At 40.6% G+C, this 19,307-nt stretch overlaps 1 protein-coding gene across 1 annotated transcript in view; it reads left to right on the top strand.

The window, feature by feature from the left end:
* The window catches only part of MAF (MAF bZIP transcription factor), a 489,475-nt gene that overhangs the window by 468,522 nt on the left and 1,646 nt on the right, over positions 1-19,307 (top strand). The gene's annotated exons all lie outside the window — the stretch shown is intronic.

The raw sequence follows: 19,307 nt of genomic DNA on the forward strand, positions 1-19,307 counted from the left end.
GTGTTACTTATTATTTTTATTATGATGAATGAGTGAAAGAATGAATGGAAGTGGAACTATGAAGTGCTTTCTATGTACCAAGGACTGTGCTAAGGGTAGGTACATGAATACAAGCATCGAAGATAGTTCCTGCTCTCAAGGACTTTGCTATCTCACTGAAAAAATACAGAACGGTGGCAGGGGTTATATGTGCACATCAGCATTGTTTGGAAGTGGCCAGGAAATTATTGTTATTATATTATTATTAATTATTCCAAAGTATGGTGGCTCTTATTTATAGTATTATGTCCTTAAATGTCTTTCTTTCCCTGCCTGGAGCTGCCAATTCATGGAGAGCTCAGTGGCCCTAGATGTCAAGGGCCAGCGACCCATGATCCTGAGTTGAGTAATGATGTCACTGGGAAAAGAGTTTTATTGTGGTAAAAAGAAACCCAGTTATGTAGGGACTTTATTAGAAAGGAGCCCAACACCTAGCCCAGCTCTGTGTACATAAAGGGCACTTAATAAGGAGTTGTTGAGTTGAACATTAAAGTTAAGAGGAAAACAAAGCATTCAAACTAGTTACTTGATTATCTACCTATCTACATATATGTGTGCAAAAGATAGACCCACACATTTAAAACACACACATAAACAGTGAAATGGCTTCTGTGTTGAAAGAACTGGGAAAATCTGATTCAAAGAAAAGGTGGGTAGAGACAGACAGAAGACGATTGCAAACAATTGCTGCCTTCATGTCAAGCCATTTAATTTCTATGATTCAAGAGTTTCCTCATCTGTAAAATAAAGCATTGATCTAAGTAGTCTTGAGCATTCCCTCTGACTTCAAGTACCATGAAGGATGCATTGTAAGCCTAGGATATGGGGCAGAGGAAGGAGAGCAGAGATGATCACTGACTCCTGTGATGCCTGTCCTCAAGTGTTTTATTGAAAGGCTCTTTGTGGCATGTTGCCAGAGGCTCTTTACCATCCCAGTCATTCTCTGGGTGCTATACGAATTATCCTATAACATCAGTCAATCAACAAACATGTACATGTGAAGGACTGATATACTAAGCAGATACCAAGTAGAGGACACTTGTCTAGTTCTTTAAAGTTTGCAAAGAACTTCAATATATTATTTCATTTGACATTCACAACAACACTGTGAAATAGATGTCACAGGTACTATTAGTCCCATTTGACTGATGAGGAAACTGACTTTTCCCCTGCATCATGAAGCAAAGAAGTGTCCAAAAGTTGGTAGTTAATAGCATTGGTTTAAGAAAGTTTAGACAGAATGGATTGGCTCGAAGATTCTCCATCACCAAAGGATTGTTGGATGGTAGATTTAGAGCTGGAAGAGAACTTAGAAGCCAATGAGTTCTACCTTCTGACTTTATGGATGAGAAAACTGAAACTGAGAGAGGTTAAGTAGGGTCCCTTGGCTAGGAAAAGTCCAGTACTCGACCCACTACACAACTGGAGCTTGTCAAACAGAGGCTAGATAACGTCCTGGTTAGTTCCAGATGGGATTAGAAGCCCCCTGAGGACCTTTCCCATCTCTGAGAGTTAATATTTTCCCTTTTGTTAGGTTTTACAAGCATCAGGATGATACTCAGTCTTGATGGTGGTGATCTCTGGTCCTTGGCTACAGCCATACCTTCTGATTGCCAGTCTCCATTTGGTTCATTGAAACCCCACATTCCAGAAGCTTCTTTTTCCCTGGTCAGATGACCGGAGGAAAATAAGGCTTACTTCCCCTTCCCCTTGGTGTGCATATGTCTGCCTCAGACTTTTGCTTCTCCTTCTGAAAAGTAAAAGCGTAAGTCCCATGAACTCAGGGAATCCTGGACAGGCCTGAGGGCAAGCTTGATCTCCTTGGACCCAGAGGCTGAGACCTCTGAATGGCCCTTGATTCTCTCTATACTGGATTAGCTGCACTTGAACAGTCTTTGGGTCTCTGGACCACATTTCTAATGTGACTTAATGTAGGCTACAGCCCAAAGGGGCACCAGAAGAAGAGAAACTGAAGTCAGAGTTCACTGCAAATTTCACCCTGAAGGTGGTTAGAATCCAGAAACTCTGGGGCCCTGCCTCTTCCTGAGTTGCTGTCAGCTTCTGGCAGATCTGCTGCTTCGGAATGCTGCCCAACCTTGAGGAGGGCCCATCTGAGGGGCTGGGCTAGCAGGGCAGGGCCCTGAGCCTCATCCCCTTGAGGGGGGCCTGTTTTTCATTTCTATGCTCCAACAGTGTGGTTGTGGTGCCCAGCTTGACTACCTGGAAACCATTTATCCCTTGATTTTCCAGAGGCGAAATGAATGTGACACCCCAGAGGAACCTGCTGCTCCCTGTTTGGAGAGGAGGGAGAAGTTGGTAGATAAATATTTGAACTAGACCAGTCTGACAAGCTGCAACCAATTTTAGAGAAGGAAGGTTCTCGACTGGAGGGGAGGAAAGTCAGTAACTTCAGTCTGAGTTATTGCATTGAAACAGATATTAAGAAAAACAAGGCTCTAGTAACAATTCTCGCCCAGACCTCCCAGCATGATTGTTTTTCTTCTTTCTGTAATTATTTTATAATCCCATCTCTTACAGGGTAGTTATCTGCATATGTTTTCCCTCTACTACGAGGCTGTGAAATTCTAGCAAGGAAAATCCCTCTCCCAATGATCAGAATTGGTAGCACTTTATAGTTTTTGAGAGTTCCCTGGGATGTTGAGAGGTAAAATGACTTTTTCAGAGTCAAAGCCAGAATGCATCCAAGGTGGGATTCAAACCCTGGTCAGATCGCTGTCTTATCTAGACTTAAAAAAAAGTCTCCACTAGGGCTTTGAACACATAAGATTCTATTGAATGAATGAAAATGTCTTTTGATTGGATTTTGGTAATGATTTTAATAATAATAACAACTCTCATTTCCATTACTTGAAAAGTATTTCCTCCCAACCGCTGCTCACATTAAGTATAGTAAATATCACCATTCTCATTTTGTTGATGAAAAATTGGGGCTTAGAGATATTAAGAGATTTACCCAAGGTCACAGAGCCAGAGCTCAGACCCAAGTCTTCTGATTTAAAATCTGATATTTATTCCATTGTGCCACACTTCTTAATTATTACCATCTATACTTGATTTGACCACAAAGAATAAGGTGAAACTAGATTTCTGAGGGTTTGACGAACCTTCTCATTTCATGGACATGTGTCGTAAGACCATAGCATTCATAGCTGAAAGATCACATATCTTGTTTCCATCCTTCTCAAAATGGAACCCAGAGAGACAGTCCTACCTTTGTTTTTACCCAGGGTTGTAAGGGTAAAGCTTCTGACTCTATGATCAATGAGTTTGTCATGTTCCTATCAGGCCCTTTTCCTGGACTTGCTTTCTTATCCTCACAGTATCAAATGATCTTGGATCTATAGCTGAAAGGAACCTCAGAGACCATTTAATTCAGCCACTTCATTTAACAGATGAAGAAGGGGTAGCTAAATGGCACAGTAGACAGAGAACTTAGTCTTGAAGTCCAGGAGGACCTGAGTTCAAATCTGGTCTCAGACACTTAAGAACTGTGTAATCCTAGGCAAGTCACTTAACCTGGATTGCCTCCAAAAAGGAAAGAAGGAAGAGAGAAAGAGAGAGAGTGATGAGGAAACTGAGGAAACTGGAGTCCACGGAAGTTAAGTGAGTTGCTCAAAATCACATGGATAGTAAGCATCATAGGTGGGATTAGAATCTAGGTCTTTAAACTCCAGAGCTAGCATTTTTTCCTACTGTATCACACTATACCCTCCTCTTTCAATCTTTCCCTCTCTTCTGAGAGCCATTTTCCATCTCTTACTTACTCTTGGTGTCCTCCACCACCCCATGTCCCAATCCAACATGGTCATGGTATGGAGCATAATGGGACCCGAGAAGATCTGTGGTCATTGCTTGGGTGGACTCTACAATGAAGTAGAGTATAAGCATGTGCCTAGAATCCTGATGGGAGCAGTAGAAAACAAAGTGCCCTCTTATCTTGGATCCTTGGGACATAGATCCCCTGGTATACACACTCTTGACTTTGAGTGTTCTTTCAGCTCCATTCACCTTGACTTGTGGTCCCACTTGGTAATTACTTCTTCTTTGCATTCAGGCTATACCTATAGGCTACAGTTTCTGGAAGAATGTCTTTCCTGAAAAAGGGGGGAAAGATAGTTGCACATTACTTGTGTGTGATCAGCCATCAGGAGGATGCAGGGTAACCCGTTTTAAACATGTCATCATGGAATGTACTAGGGAACTCTCTTGAAAGAGAAATTTTTCTTCCTGAACATTTAATCCTTGAGGAAGTATGATATTTTCAGTAGTAGTAAGCACATAGGACCAGAAATCAGCTAAAGTCAAATCCTGGCTCTGACATTTTGTTAGCTATTTTACCCAGCAAAGTCTCTCTTGCAATGGAGATAATATTTGTACCACCAACAGGGTGTTGGGAGGAATCTTAAAGAGTAAGGGCAGTTAGGTGGTACAATGGATAGAGGGCCTGGAGTCTGGAAGATCGGAGCTCAAATCTGGCCTCAGACATTTACTTAGCTGACCCTGGGCAAGTCATTTCACCCTGTTTGCTTCAGTTTCCTCATCTGCAAAATGAGCTGGAGAAAGAAATAGCAATCCACTCCAGTACCTTTGCCAAGAAAGCCCTAAAAGAGGGCACAGAGTTAGACACAACACAAAATACTGAACAAAGAGCTATCCAAATATAAGTTCTTATTGTTGGCTGACAAGTTTAAAGTCCATATGCAAGACAGCCAGCATAGCACAACGGATTTGGAATCAGAGGACTTGAGTTTGAATCATATAGACTAGTACTATGTATGTCCCAGGGCAAGTCACTTTTACCTCAGTTTCCTCATCCGTAAAAGGAAGAATTGGTTTCAGTGAATCTCTTAGGTCCCTTTCAGCTCTATTATCTATGATTTTGTGATCCTTTTAAAGACAAGGGCTATTTTCATTGTTGTCTTTGTATACCCAACACCCAGTACCACGCCCGGCATACAGTAGGTGCTCAACAAATGCCAGGTGGATTGAACTGAACTTTTAAACACATATTAAGCATTTGCTATGTTTGCAATTCTGTGCTTATCACTGAGGATATAAAATGACAAGGTCTCTGCCTTCGAGAAACTTATTATCTACTTGGAGAGTTAAAACAGTAGGAGGGAGATATGAAACATATTCAAATAAGTATATTCATATAGCCATATATTCAAAAAATATCTATATATTCAAATAAATTTATTAGGTACAATGTGAAAATGGCAGGGGTAGAGAAGGACTCCACAATGTCTCTAAGAAAACTGGAAAAGAGCAAGTTATTTTCACCATTTTTGGGGGGGATCCCTCAATTGGATGCCCCATGGATACCCAAGGAAGGCTTCACAACAGAGATGAAGAGGGAATGACTTTAAAAAGGGGAAGGCTTCTGGAAACAGAAACTTTTTCTTCTAGTACCTCCAGTCCTGTTGTCTTACGAGTTTATAGCCTGTTTATAGGAGAGGTGATTATAAACTAATACTCTCATCTGGGTGCCTGGTAATCTCTAATGTTTACCTCTTTCTAGCAGTTGGTTCGGGGTGGTGTTTTATTATTTTTTTTAATAAGCAACTGTCCAGCAAATTGATAAGAGCCCCTTTTAATTAGGTAGTGGAGTTGTATGGTTAATGTCCCATATAAAAAGCCTATAAAAGAGAGTTGAATTAATAAAATGGCTGCTCAGCATTGGATAGAGTTTTCTGGAGCAGTCTGGGAGCCTGGTTTTTATGTGGGTTTAGCCTCATCTCCCTGTAGGCCTTGCCCCGATAGCGTTGCAGACCAGAGCATCCGGCCTGTCAGCAACACCACTGCAGGATGGGGTGCCGAGAGGAGTGGGAACATTTAATCAGACTCTTTTGTCCAAAAGCAAAAGCAGCCTGTCTGCCTGCCTCCTCCTGGAGCCGACTTTACCTTTGGATAACTCCATCAGTATCCACTTTATCTCCAGCTGTCCAAGTAATTTCGCCAGCATTTCTCCCCTCTTTTTCACTCCCCTCCTCACAGATGGATTAGAGCAGCAAACAGTTTACACGCTGCACATCATTAGCCATCCTCCCTCACTACCCGGCAAATAACAACTGGCCTCCATCATCGGGACATTTATAACACCTTGACACTTTTATAACTCCTCTGCTCTCTGCCAGAGCAATCTCTTCCCCTACGGCACAGGGCAACTTCATGAAATGCCCGTTAGAAAGGACCTCGTTAGAGGTACTGCCCCTTCTGTAGGCCAGAGCCTACCATTCCAAGGAATGCTGCCACCCTTCCCTCCTTCCCAAAATGGCTTGTGAAGGGGGCTGGGGAGTACGTAAATGCCAGAAAGATTCTGCACCAGGAAAGGTGCTCCCTCAGAAAGGTTCCTCTTCTTTTTGCCTCAGTACTTTGTCAAAAATAACAATAATATTTTAAAAAATTTGACATTCATATAGTTCCTTAAAGTCTGCAAAGAGCTTTCTATCCATTATCTCATTTGATCCTCAGAACATCTGCCTGAAGTAATTGGTAGCTGCAGGCATCATTGTTCTTATGTTCCTAGCACTTATCTTGGCACACAGGATCGTGAAACAATGAACTAAGAGAGTTTTAAGTTATTTGCCCAGTCAGTAAGTATCAGAGGTGGAATTCAAACCCAGGTCTTCCATGCAAAGCCAACATTCTATCCATCATGTATGCTGACTCCTTGCAGCATCCCTCTGTCCTGGGGAAGGGCAAGGCAGAACAAATATAACTAACATTTTTATAGCACTACAAGGAACAGGTTATTTTCCTGGTATTCACAGACCACTCTCCCCTCCAAGCAATATCTGTAGTCATTTTTCTGGGGTCTTTGAACTTTAAAGGGGAAAAATATACATCTTTATTTTCCCTTGCCTCTAAAGAGAAATGTAATATGTCCTTGTATTAGGGTCCATGATGCAAACAAGGTTAAGAGTCCCTGTTTTAAAGTCTCTGCAGCATTTTTCTGAGAATAGCTCTGGGAAGTAAGGAGTATAAACATTATTACCCCCATTTTACAGATGATGAAATGGAGAATCGGAATGCTGACATGTTGCATCAGAGCCCAGATGTGTACTCGCTTCTCCTGAGTCCGAAACCATTCTCCTATGTTACCCCAGTTTCCAGAGCAAACTTCCTCCTCTCTCACTGCTGAGCCCATCAGACCTGAACCAGGAACCAAAGATTTCTTAGCTATGTTTCTTCCACTGCATTCAGTCCCCAGTTTTCAACCCTGTGCTTTGTATTGGTAGGAATGTTCATATCTAAAGATGAAATCAGCCTTGGAAGTTGTAAGCACAGTCAGGGACTTTTGGACTATTGCTTTGGAAATTATGCCACTAAATTCTTTAAAATTTAGAGCAGCCTCAATGTAGCATACTCAGTATGGCAGAGGGTGAGGGAGGGGGGTTTCTCCAACAGATCAAATCATTGCTATCTAGACCTGGAGCAGACAAGGAAGCTCTGTCTAGACTTCCTCACTTACATGATATCAATCAAGATGATGATAAACAGGTTAGGTAGGATAAGTGTATTGGACTGGCTGGGGAAATCATTTCATGAAATTCATAGAATGTCAGAGCTAGAAAAGACCTTTGAATATACAGACTGTCAGATCTGGGAAGGATGTTAGAACATAGAACACAGGATGGTCAAAGCTACCAAACATGATGACAAGAAAGCTACCTTTGGGACCAGAAAAATCTAGGTTCAGATTCAGTTTCTGACCATCCTGGTTACATGATCTAGCCAAGTCACTCAACTTAACCTCTCAATGCATAGGGTAACCTTTAACACTCTTAGAGGCAGCTAGATGGCATGGAATCAGGAAGACTTAAATTAAAATCTGATCTCAGACACTCACTAGCTGCATGACCCTAAGCAGGTCACTTAACCTTTTCCTCAATTTTCTCAACAGTAAAATGAGGTTGTTGTGATGATCAAAATGAGAGGATGTTTGTCAAGTGCTTAGCATGGCGTTTAATTAATGCTTACTTTCCCCTTTCCCTAAATTGCAGAGAAGGTGTTGATTTATACTGATAGAGAGAATTTCCCCATCTGAGCATTTTCTGCAGTTGATGAAGTCACTAGTCCAGTCTCCCATTTCCACCCTCATCCAACACATTATGGTAAAGTCGTGAGGTTCCCTTAGCTTAACATAGGACTTAGAGTCATAAGAAGCCATAGAGATCATCTCACCTAATGTCATCACTTTGTGGACTAGGAAACTGAGGCTCAGTTAACAGCACAACTAAAATCCAAATCTCTTGAGTCCCAGGTCATTTTTCTTTCCATTACATTTAATTTGTCAGTGGACAATTCCACTTGGATGATAAAGTATACGAGCCTAGGAAAGATCCATAGGGTGTATTTTTATGGCTAAGATAACACACACAAACACATGGACTGTTGGGTTTTTTTTCAGGGGGCGTGAAGTTGGCTGAATTTAGACTGCAAAGTAGTTGGGTTTGTTTTGGTGGGGAGAGAAGAATCTGTTATTAATTGTGCCATACCCAAAGAAGTTTGATCAAATTCAAAATGCTTTCAAATTAATTCATCTGCTTTAATGTTTCAACTCATTTTCTACTTTCTTTCTGGGTGATGTTGGGCAAGTTATATAAAAATTCTGAACCAAATGAAGGGGTTGGACAAGGTGATGCCCAAGACTGAAGTCGTGATCCTTTTCTGATGTCTTTTTGGTGACCATGACCTCTTGAAGTTTATTCCACCAGAATATAAGCTGTAGAAGGTCCAAACAAGCTGAAAAGAGTCCAAGGACAAGTTCAACAATGGGCCATGTGTCCATGGTCCAGACACCAGCCTAGCTTAGTCTGCAGAGCCACCCAGAGCAGTGGAATGAAGCAGTTTATAAAAGTCATCTCCCAAGGCATGGCACATGGCATTTGTGTTGGTGGTGAGGGTGCCCATACCGAAGGAGACAGTTCCTTCAGTTTGAATGTGAGCTCTCCTTTTAGTAGCTGCTTGACCTTGGTCTTAGTTTCTTTATCTGTAACATGAACATAATACTTATTCTACCTACCCCATAGGACTGTTGTGAAAAAAGTGCTTTGTAAACCTTAAATCATTATGGAAATGGGAGTTGTCAGAAGTTATAGATTAAGAGCTGGAAGGGATTTTAAAGTGAATGAAGGAAGAAGCATTGATTAGGCATTTACCGTGTGCCAAGCTAGGTGCTAGGAATACAGAAACAAGCACAAAGATGATCCATCCTCTTGAGAAGGTTCTATCCTAGTAGGGGAGAGGATACACATAGGGGAGTATTGTCTAGGAAATGGAGATTGGTGATGGAAGGCAATATTATATATGATATCTAGTTATTATATATAAGAACAATTAATTAACATTAGTTGTTATTCTGACACTTAGAATCAGAATATCTGACACTTCTGTGTGACCCTGAGCCATTCACTTAATCTCTCTACTTGGTTCTATTGACCTCATTTATGAAATGAAGATAATTATCCCTATATTAATTTTCTTACAGAGTACATAGGATCATAGAATTAGAGGTGAAAGGGATCTTAGAGGGCATCGACCCTAACCCTCCCATTTTACAGATGGGGCAACAGAACCCCAAGAGGATAAGTAACTTGCCCAAAGTCATCCAGCTGCAGAACTGGGATTTGGCTCTGAATCGTCTAACTTCAAATCTAGATCTTCTTCTGTTAAACCACAAAGAAACTGTTAAGAGCCATTATTCCTTTTTGAAGTATTTTGTAACTATAACCACTGACAGTAATTTCCCCCAAGTCAAGCTTAAAAACACTAATGGCTGTAAAGGCAGGTAAGGACTTGGGTCAGCACACAGAGCACTTTTTCTAGAAGTCTAGTTAACATTAACTACAGCTAGTGGAATTACAATTATACAAGGACTCGTGTTCTAATTTTTTAGGGAGGCATTTCAATTTTTAAAATATTGACTCCAGCTATGGTTAGGCATATGTGATCAGGGAAGGGTTTTTCATGCCTCTTAAAGGGATGACTATCGTGTAGGTGGGTAAGGCAATCCAGGCATGCCCCCATCTAACTTAATCAGTCTGTTGGAAACTTACCATTAGGAGAAACAATGGTATAGAGAATGCTCCGTTTCATAGAAATGCAGTTATAAATGTGAAGTCTGCTCCTGAATGGGCAAAGTTCAAACTATAAAAGGTTAAGTTTTGTCCCTAAAGTGGCCCAAGGAGCCTATAGAAGCTTTATAAAGTTTCCTTACAATGACTGCCCTCTTCCCCTGCCCTATAGACTTGGCGTTTCTCACTTGGCAGACGAAGAAAGAGGCAGAATGGAAATGAACCTTGCATTTAAACTCAGAAGGCAGTTTCAATCCTGGCTGATATTTACCCTTGGTATGACTTTGGGCAAATCCTTTCTCCTCTCTGAGACTTAGTTTGCTCATTTGTAAGATAGAAGTATTAGGTTAGATGATCTTGAAGGTGCTTTCTAAACCTAAAATCCTATAAAATAAATTGCCCCCATGCATATTCCTTCTGCTCTGTTAATGGACTGGGGAGGGAGGGAGTAAAAGGGGTTCTCAGTTGTTCTAGTGCCCTGCAAAACTTCCCCATAGAATCTTCCATTGCATTGGAGGGATCTCAGAAGCCAATCTAGTCCACCCCATCCCTGAACAAAAATCCCTTCTCCTGCCACAATAGGTCATCCAAGCATTTCTTAAATACTTCAGATAAGGAGTAACCTCTTGTCTTCTGTGGCTACTCATTCCACTCCTACAAGGCTAATTGTTGGAAGTCAGTTATTCCTTACACCAAGTCACCAAAACCTGCCTCTCCATAACTTTTACCCATTGTTCATAGTTCTGAGACCAAGCAGAATAAGGCTCCACATAATGGACTTTCAGATCCCTGAAAGTTGTCTTTGTCTTTGTCTTTCTCCCCTGGTTCCTTCAGTCAATCCTCATTGATCTCAAGTCCTTCCGCCATTTATTTATTCAACAAGCAAGGATGAACTATAGGATGCGCAAGGCACTATACTAAATGGTTGGGATACAGACAAAACAAACCAGTCCCTAACTTAGAGGAGCCCACATTCTACTACATCCATGATAATTTGGAAAGGGACAGAGCATTAAAACTAAGAGGGACCAGGAGAAACTGACTTGTAGAAGGGGGAGCCTGAGCTGAGCTTTCCCCAGCATGCCTGCCGGCAAATCCATCAGTCACCTTCCTCAAAGGTGCCTAGATCTGAGCCTGGTACTCCTGAGGCTGACAGACAAGAGCAGGACCACCATGGATTCCATTCCAAACATTTTATATCTCTTAATGTAGTTTAGGGTAGCATTAAGCTTTCTGCTGCTGTTATATACACACACACACACACACACACACACACTTGACTCATATTGAGTTTACATTCTGCTAGAACCTCTGGGTCTTTTTTTGCCCTCCAGGAACTCTTGCATAGCCATGTATCCCCAATCTTATACATCTGCGGTTGGTTGTCGGTGGTGGTGGTGGCATGCTGTTAAATGTCAAATGTATAACTTTATATCTGTTTTTCTGCAATTTCACGTTGTGAGATTTGGTCTCTTTTTCTAGCCTCTTGAGATCTTTTTGGATTTAAATTCTGTAATCTAATACCTCATACAGTTCTCCCTGCTGGGCATCATCTGAAAACTTGATAAGCATGGCATCTATGCCACGTTACAAAGCATTGATAAAGTTGTCAACTCGAAAAGGGCAAAGCACAGATCCCAAGGGCACTCCACTAGAGACCTCTCTCTAATCTGATTTCAAGCTGTTATGACTGAGGTCCTTAAATATCCCCTCACTTCATATATGCATCTCCACAAAAATTACATGGAAGACTTTGTCAAATGTTTTCCTGAAATCTGATTCTGAAGTATGCCTAATACATTTCCTAAATCAAATATTCTTGTAATCTTGGAAAAAAGGAAATGAAGTTAGTCTTACATGACCTGTCTTTTAGAAAGCTGACTTGGGGTAATCAAAGTTCCCTTTTCTAAAAGCTCACAAGTCATTCCTTTAATCATTTGTTCTAGCTGTTTATTTTTCTTCCAGGAACTGAAGTCAAGTTCCCTGGCCTGTAGTTTTCAAAAACTAACCTTTTTTAAAAAATGAAAGTCAGTTCATTTGCTCTTCTCCACTGTTGGGACATTCCTTCAAGCTTTCATTTCTTCCTCTATAACCTAAGAAGAATGAGATCTCAGATCCATTTCTACTTCAATTTCTTAGTTCTGTGCTTTCCCTCTGTAGCTACCTCCATGGCAGGTGTTGAAAGGTAGATAGAGGAGTAAACAATGACAAATAAAATCTTTCCAGTGTCTATTCTCAGCCAGACTTTTGTGACATCTCCTATCTCAATAGTTTACGCAATTCACCAGGCTTTTTCCTTTGGGGTAGTTGGTAAACATGTTATTCACTCCATTTTACAGATGAGAGAACTGAGACTTAGAGTGGGGAGTGATTTGCTCAGTTTCATTATCATTACAGATAATAATAACTAGCTTTGGCATAGAGTTTTAAAACTTTTTTTAATAGAATTAAATTAATTTTTTTAAATAGAACTTTAAGGCTTACAAGGTACTTACAACAACCCCAGGGTATTAGTAACCCTGTTATAATAATAAGTAAACTGAGATAGAGAGAGTAGAAATAACTTGCCTTTACTGGTCACACTACCAACAACAGAATTGGGAAATCAGAAATTGAAACTCCCAGTTTGGTGTTCTTTCAACATCAAATGATACGTTGTATATGAAGTATTTTATCAATTACATAGCACCACATGAGCTTTCCTATCCCCTGCCCTCACCCCATTGGTTCCCTTCTGAAAGGACCATCTACTTTTTACATATCTTACATATGTACATAGTTTTTTGCATGTTGGCTCATGGACAAATCACTTTCCTTCTCAACTCCTCATCTATAAAATGGGGATAATATTATTTGTACCTGTACCTTGCAAGGTTGTCAGGAGGAAAGTGTTTTGACGTAATTAAAATACTATAGTTTTGCTTTCATTTCCCCAGAACAAAACTCCCTTTCCTGGTCATTTCTCCCCTATGTGTGTTGTCTTTCCCTGTTAGAATATAAGATCCTTCAGGACAGGGACAGTCCCTATTTTATTAATATTTGTAACCTTGGTACTTAACATAGTGCTTGGCCAACAGGAAGTCCTTCATATATGCTTTTTCCTTCATTTATCTTTTAAGGGAAACCTCAAAGATTTTTCCCTGCCTCTAAAGACCAAGGCAAGCAAACCTCCATACACTGACCCAAATGTCCAAGGGAGGAATTTCATTTCTTCTTGGTGTGACTGAGACTAGAATGTGATTATTTAATACCATTAGGTGCTAGCAATACCAAGTTGGATATTTGCTAAAATTATAAAGCTTTTTCCTTATAAAGTCTTTTTTCTTCTCCTGACATCATCCTTTCAGATTTTTTTTAAATGCTTTAATTTTTGGTTAGGGAGTTTTTAACCTGGGGTCCATGAACATCTTGGGGTTTTGGATACACAGATTTGAATAGGTGGGGGAAAATATTATATCTTTATTTTTGCTAACTTCTATTCTAACTAGCATTCCTTGAATAACTTAAAAACATTTTTTCTGAGAAGGGGATCCACGGACTTGACCAGACTACTAACGGGGTCCATGACACCAAATATATGAAACACCTCCTTTGGAGGTTGTGGATAGATTTCAGAGTCTGGAACTTTGGATGGGAAAAACATTATATCTTTATTTTCACCACCTTCTAACTGAAATTAAGCATTTTTTTCAATCATATAAAACCATTTTTTTTCTAAGAAAAGGTCCATAGACTTCACCAGATTGCCAAAGAGGTCTATAACACCAAAAACATAAAATATTTTTCTATTTTGATGAGAGAAATCTGGAACATATAATTAATTCTAATGTGCAAGGAAAATTTTTGGTTAGATAACAATTTTTGCACAGCAAACAAGACTGGTCTTCTGGTAAAAAATGGAAATACCAACTCAGTGGTGGAGTGGAGAGATCACTGGCTATGGAGTCTGAGGTCTGGGACTTGAATGCCAATTCTACCCTGTACTGTCTGGGTGAGCTCAGACAAGTCCTTTCTCCTCTCTGAGCCTCAGTTTCCCCCTTTATGAATTAGAGTTGGAAAAAATGCTCTATAGAGACCTTTGCAGCTCTAATTTGTCCTGTCCTCCAGAATCAAAGGTCAGGTGCTGAGCAAACAATAAATAGGAAGGAGCCTCCTCATGGTGAGAACTGGAGCTGCCTCCCAGGGTGATCAGAGGCATCTCATTAAGGCCCAGCTGTCAGCAAGATTAAAAGGCCTTTGACATCCTCATGCCAGAGATGGACAACATGGCAAACAGATGCATTCAGAAGCAAGACAATCTTTGTGAGCGCTGAGGCATGTGTTCACAGAGGGAGGCAGTATTTCTGCAGAGAGGAGGTTCAGATCCCAGACTCCCAGCCAGCCAATTAGGCTGACCATGTCATTGGTCTGGGTGTCAATCAGCAACACTGTTCCTGTGTCTCTGAGATAATACAGTCTGTCGCTGTAACGAGAAGAACCTCAGTTGGGTAGCCTGTCCTCAATCAAAACTCATAGCTGAACTGATTTCCTATATTTTTTAGTACATAGGGCAATCTTTTTGACATTCTGGTACAGAAATTTCCCTGCGCTGGGAGTCAGGAGATTTGGGTTCAAATTCTGATTCTGTCACTAATTCTGTGGCTTTGGGTAAGTTACCTTACCTCAGTGGGTCTCAGTTTTCTCATCTATAAGGCAGGAAGGGTTCTGAAATCCCTTCAAAGTCTAGGTCCCTGCTCCTGTGAGCTAGGATCCTTCTCTAGACCTCAATTTCTTTAATGATAAAACTAGGTGATCTCTAAAGTCCCTAAACCTCTGCATTCAAAGTTTCCATCCAGCTCTTACAATTGATATCCTCTAGTCCAAGACCCCTTCTAGAAATGACATTCTGGGTTCTGGGTTCTGAGTTTTGTTTTGTTTTTTTAGTTCTAATACTCCCAGGGTCAGGTGTCTGTGAATATCCAGTACATGTAGACCATAATAAGGGCCTAGGACAAAATTAAAGGTGATGATCCTGATTCTTGATGGGCTTACATCCTGCCACATCAGAAAAAGAACTAATCAGAAGGCCTGAGTTCAAGGGACATCACCTCTTGAAGCTTCAGGGAGATAATAACACTTTTGCTACGTGCTTCTCATAGTTGCAAGAAATGTACTTTGTAAATTGGAGAGTGGTTTAGGAATGCAAGTCATCATCAATCATCATTACTGCAGAGAAAGAGTAGTAATTAAATAAACCTGTTTCAAATGCCTTTGTGTATGAGTTAGACTAGCTGGCTACTAAGGTCCCTTCCAATCCCCAAGTTCTATGATTCTATCCATGGCACCACAAAGGACTGTGGTCAATACTAGAGCTACAAAGATTAGAAAACAACCACTCCTTCCCTTCAAGGAGTTTGAATTCCACTTAGGATCAAGAAAGATGGGGAATGTTACATGTATGTGGGTGAATAAATACATGGTGAGGACAATTGAGGAAGGGTTCCAAGAAAAGGTGGCAGCTAGGCTGAACCTTGAAGGATGATAAAGATCATGCAAGGCCTAGATGGGAAGGAAAGGGATTCTAGGTATAGGGGCACTGGATATAATCAACCACCATGGAATATGGATAATGGATGGAGAACAACTTATAGGCCAGTTTGGCTGAAATGTAGATCTGCTTGAAGGGGAGTTCTATAAAAGAAGGCTGAGAAGATAGTTTGGGATACTTTCATGAAATGCTTTGAAGGTCAGACTGAGGGGATTTCTCTTTTTATCCATTACCATGTAAGCACTTTGATGGCAGAGACTTTTTCATTTTTGTCTTTGTGTTCTCAGTACCAACCACAGCATTAGGCACATGTTCATCACATAATAAATTCAATTGTCCTAGAATACTCTTGAATTCAATTATCCTAGAGACCATAAAGGACCAGTGATTTTTTTTAATGAGGAAAGTGATATGATCATACATGTGCCTTGGGAAACTTATTTTGATCTCTATATGAAGGATGTATTGGAGAGAGAGGCTATTACACTAATCTAGGTGAGAGTCTAGGTGAGGTCCTGAACTAAAGTGGTGGTTAGGTGAGTTTACAGAAAGGAAGCAGGAGATGCTGTCAAAGCAGAATCACTAAGATTTCACTACTGATCAGAAATGGAGATAAGGGAGAGGAAAGATTCAAGGATAATTGAAGCTACAGACTTAAGTGATGGAGAAGGTCTGTGCCATTCATAGAATCACAGAACTTGAGAGTTGGAGGGGATTTCAGTGACACATAGTCCCACCTATGCAAATCCTCATTGCAACTTATGTAAATTTCCAACAGGAGAAAATTTGAGGCAGAACTCAAGGTGGGGGGGAGATGGAAAATAGGATGCATTATCTTGAATATATTGGTTTTGAGATGCCAGGCAGAGACATCTAGTATGCTTTCTGAAATGCAGGATGTGCGGGAGAGAGATTGCATTTGAATACATAGATTGGAGAATCATCTGTGCAGAGATTTTTTATTCCATTGAACAGATGAGATCAACAAGAGAAAGAATGTAGAGAAAGTTTAGGATGGAGCTTTGGGGGATGGTCATGGTTAGGGGACAGGAAATGGATGGTATAGCAAAATACCATAACAATAACAAGTAGACACAACTTCTCATGGATTCAATATAAAATTAGTTACAGGCTATAACAGAGACATTCAGCCACATTGGTTATTTGGTGATATGTAAAGCAGAAAATCCTAATTTTATTGATGTAAAAAAAAACTCAAAACACTGAATTCAAAGCAACGAGTGTGTGTATACAGAAGTAGCCGGACAGAATTGATAAATGCATTTGAAATATATTCCTTTTTCTATAAAGTGCTATTCCCCAGAGAGGATAAAAGTATCTACTGGGCTCCTTTCCACACCAAAGTTTCTGGCCTACTCATAACCTTTAATGGAAGCAGCTGGGCCTACTTCAGTAAAGTTCAACACAAAACCACCAATAACCCCATTTTGCAGAGTGAAACCACAAGCCACAACCTTCAGTCATGGTGAGGGGTGGTGTGAGCTGCTGTTTCCTACTGATTGGTTGTATTTAGCCTGAACAATCTCTGTTAGCCCATACTAAAAAGGAGAGTTGGCCCAGGCACCTGGGCTGGGTGAAAATCCAGGTGGATCCCAGGGAAACTCAGAGTCTGGGTCTGCACTTCTCATCCCATTTAGCTTGTTTTCAGTCACCTGGACCCTGGGTATTAATTCCAGGTAGCTGAATTATAGAGAAAAGTGTCCGGGAGTCAGCAGAACTGGATTTTAGTCTTGTCTTTACCAAGGATGTACAATGTGATCTCTGGGCCTTAAATTCCTCATTTATAAAATGAGGGCGTTAGAGTAGATGAGCCCTCAGGTCCCTCCAAGTTCTGACATTCTATGATTCATTATGTTTGGTTCATAGTGACATTCTCTATGCCTAGGGAGACAGTCAAGAGTTGATATTCAATACCATTCAATAACAATAACATACCTACTATGTTCCAAGCATTATGCTAAGTACTAGGGATGCAAAAAGTGGCAAAAGACAGCCCTTAAAATTAGGGCATTCATAATCTAATAGAGGAAATAACAAGACAACAAATATAAACAAGCTCTCTCTCTCTCTCATATATGTGTATGTATGTATGTATGTATGTATACAAGAGGAATAGGAAGTAAATAACAGAGAATGACATTAGAATTAAGTGGTTTAGAGATGTTTCATGTAGAAGATGGAATTTTAATTGAGACTTCTAGGAAGCCAGGGACTTCCATATGGAAGTCAGTAGATGGAGATGTAGAAGCAAAGCATTATAGATGAAGAGTATGGGGGGACAGACAGAGAAAATGCCCAGAGGCAAGAGATGGAACGTAGGGATCATGGAACATAAAGGAGGTGGCCAATGCCACTGACTAGAAGGGCCTATGTCAGGAGTAAGGTGTAAGGGGACTGGAAAGATAGAAGGAGGTTAGTATATGAAGGTCTTTGAATGACAGAAGATTTTGTATTTGATCCTGGAGGAGACTGGGAACCACAGGAGTTTATTGATTGAGGGGAAGGGTGACCTGCTCAGATCTGCACTTTAGGAAAATAACTTTGGTGGCTGAATGGAGGATGGATTGGAGTAGAGAGAGACTTGAATCAGGCAACCCACCAGCAAGCTGTTGCAATAATGAAGATGTAAAGTGATGAGGGCCTGTACCACAGTAGTGGCAATACCAGAGGAGAGAAGTGGATGTATTTAAGAGATGCTGCAAATGTGAAGTTGACAGGTTTGACAACAGCTTGGATATGGCAGGGGTAGGGTGTGGAGAAATGCTAAGGAACTCCGGATGACTTTTAGGTTTCAAGCCTGGGGGACTGGGAGGATGGTGTTGGCCTTTACAATAATGAGGAAGATAGGAAGGAGGGAGGGATTAGGAAAAGAGGTAAAATGTTCAGTTTTGTACAAGCTGATTTTAAGATAGGGACCTGCAGGAAGGATGGATCAAAAGATTATAGACAGACAACTAGAAAGGACCTCAGAGACCATCTGGCTCAGTTTTCTAATTTTACAGATGAAGAAACTAAGGCTCATAGAAGTTAAGTAACTTGTCTAAAGACACACATAGTAAGGCAGTAAGCAAAGGAAGGGATAGGGAGAAGGACATACTGAAGAGTATGGATGGGGACAATGCAAATACTGGAGGACAAATGAAATTTAGCAAAACTATCTGAAAGGCATATGTAAGGCCTTTGAAGCCCAAGCAGGTAGTCAAGTTCAGGGGGAAGGAAATATAGTGTAGTCTAAGGAATGGGGGAATTAGATTCTGGCTTTAAATGCCAGTTCCAACGGTGTATTAACTATGTGATCCTAGGCAAGCCATTGGCCCTGTCTGGACCTCAATTTTTCTCAGCTCTCCTTCAATGGAGATTATAACACATTCAAGACTGATCTCACAAGGTTGTTATAAGGATAACACTTTGTAAATTTTATAAACGAAATAGAAACATGAGAAATGTTGGTGAACAAATCCTGCTCTAGGTTGATGAGATGCTCAGCTATTTCTCATTTAAACAATTTAGCCATGTCTACAAATTCATTTACCACTCTATCTATAGGTCACTCATGATTTAGAGAACAGTACATTTCCCAAAGAGGAGTGAAAACAAGTAAAGGCTATGGGCATGGGCCC

The sequence above is a fragment of the Notamacropus eugenii genome, chromosome 1 (assembly GCF_028372415.1).
Source record: "Notamacropus eugenii isolate mMacEug1 chromosome 1, mMacEug1.pri_v2, whole genome shotgun sequence".
Lineage (NCBI taxonomy): Eukaryota > Metazoa > Chordata > Mammalia > Diprotodontia > Macropodidae > Notamacropus > Notamacropus eugenii.